This window comes from Hydra vulgaris, chromosome 14 (assembly GCF_038396675.1).
Source record: "Hydra vulgaris chromosome 14, alternate assembly HydraT2T_AEP".
In the NCBI taxonomy this organism is placed as follows: Eukaryota; Metazoa; Cnidaria; class Hydrozoa; order Anthoathecata; family Hydridae; genus Hydra; species Hydra vulgaris.
In genome coordinates, this window is record NC_088933.1 from 39,180,693 (window position 1) to 39,183,332 (window position 2,640).

Consider the following 2,640-nt stretch of genomic DNA (forward strand, 5'->3'; position numbering starts at 1 on the left):
GCAACATAGTAATTAACGGCTACAATGAGCTTAAAATTCTTTTATTCAAAATTTTGATAAAGAAATTTCAAAACAAAAGTATTTTTCCTAAACAAAGGTATTTTTCCTAAAAAACTGAAAACTGCCAAAGTAAAACCTAAATTTAAATCAGGAGATACAAGTGATTAAAAATTTTTTAATTTTTTATAATTTGATATAAACTATCTTGTATTATTATTATAAATTAAAGGTTATTATTAAAGAACTATATAAATGCTTTCAACTTTCTTTAGGATAAATTAATTGTGAAATAAATGAATATTATAAACATAATTCTTGGAAGAATTATGCACTAATAAATACTTGTAGATAATAGATACAATATATACTTAAAAAAAAAAATAATCTTATTTAATCCAAGCAGTTTAGTTTTCAAAAAAATAGATCAACTGATGATGCAATCCTTCGACTGGTTGGAGAAATAAAATACCTTTTACAAACGGAAAAGTGAAATTAGGTGTTTTTACAGATCTCTCTGACGCTTTTGATACAGTCGACCACAACATATTATTTTTATAGCTTAACATGTATGGAGTAAGGAGTGGATCAAACAAGTGAATAGAAACCTATTTAACATGTATGGAGTAAGGAGTGGATCAAACAAGTGAATAGAAACCAATTTAGATAAAAGTGTCCAATAAGTATATAATGGAGATTATAAACTCTCTAATTTGTCTTTGATGGAGTGTTTTGTCCCTCAGGGATCAATACTCGGGCCGTTGAAAAAGAATTTCGACTATAATACTTGCTGATGATACCAATTTTTTTTATCTCCGGAATAATTAAAAACGAATTGTGCGTAGAAATAAAATAGAAAAAGTTTCCGAAAGGTTTACGGCAAACAAGCTAAAGTAAAACAAAGTTTTAATTTTACCATTAAAAAAACTTCAAACTAACCAACAGATATATGCTATACTTCCGCAGTTTAAAGTTATTTAAACTACGGAAGTATAGCATAGGGTAGTACATATAAAACTAACTTAAAACATCTTTATCGTAAATAGAGGGATGCTATACAATGTGGCAGGTGGAATTACAACTTTTTTGCAATCAAGTGTTTGGCATTAAAGAGGTTTTTCTAAACTATCTAAGAATGCAATCTGGAAAATCTTATTAAATTAAAACAGTTCCTTTATGAGCGGTTTTAGCTACGAAGAAGTGTTCTAAGGCAGTTTCACTCAACATTAAATGTTAAATATAAGTTTTACTACGACGTTTCCGACATTGTATTACAAATTCAGAACTCAATTGTTTGATATATAAAAAATTTAAATAAAAGGAAAAACTGGATCCATAGTCATAATAAAGAAAAAATATAAAATATCCACTAATAAAGTTTAACTTTATTTTTAAATTAGATATTACTATTTTAAAAATATTCTCTCGCAAAATAAGGTTCGGATTTTATACAAAAACGCAAATATTATATTTAAAATGTTCCCTAACTACAGCGTTCCCTAACTACAGTGTTCTAACTTAGAGGTTATAATAGTAAAATGATTTTAAAATAAATAATTAATTATTTTGGAGTGCGAAGTGTAATTGTAAAACGCCAAATAAAAACCTTTGAATAACTTTTGCGGGGTTTGTTATTTGATAAATAAAAGGTTCGAAAATGATCAATTTTAATATTGATCTATGCACTAAACTATACTATAATTGACTAGTACTAACTATAAATAATCTATTGCACTAAATTATTTTTCAAACTAATTAAGAATATTATCATGTATCTCACTGTAAAATCATTTAGATATAAAATTCAACCGAGCTTTATGCTAGAATTTAAGCAACAATATGTTTATGATAAATACAAACAGCTTTGGAAACAAGTTGAACAAACCTTTCAACACTTTGTTAATGGGACAAATATCTGTGAGGTTAAACTTTTTTACAGAACTTTTATACTCTCCTCATCAGTAAAATCTTCAGTTGTTACTGGTTCATCTCTGTCTTAATCAAAAATATTTTACATAATATACAAAAATATATACAAAATATGAGCTTATATGCAAACATCATTTTGATTATATGAACATCTTTTTGAACCATATACAAACATGATTTTGAATTTTTGAAATTTTATTTATTAGGTTTATAGTTGAACAACTTTTGATTTGGTTTTTTATAAAATAAATGGTTGATACAGCTTCATGCAGCTTATTGTTCTCATTAGAGCGAATATTTTCCCTCATTTTAAGTCATAAAGGTTTATAAAAAGTTCTTTTCTCACAGTCATATGAAGTTCTTTTTTTGTAGATCTCTTTAGTACAACTTCATCATAAACTATTTTTATTTCTCCCACAAATAAAGTTTCATTAATTTTACAATCAACACCAAAAGCAAATAAGTTCTGTGTTATCTTTAAATAGAAGTCCGATAGAATTTTGACAATCTTCTTTTGACAGTCTATTTTGGATTTGTGTATTGCTAAAGTTGATTGTTATATAATCAAAAATCTCTGAAAGATCAATCATAAAAGCATTACCTAGTGCAACTCTAATTGAACTTCCTGTATCATATCTAATCAAATCAATAGCATACTTTAGAAGCTTCCCAAGATTGTAAGTTCTTATTGATTTTCTTTAAGGTTCTATGAGA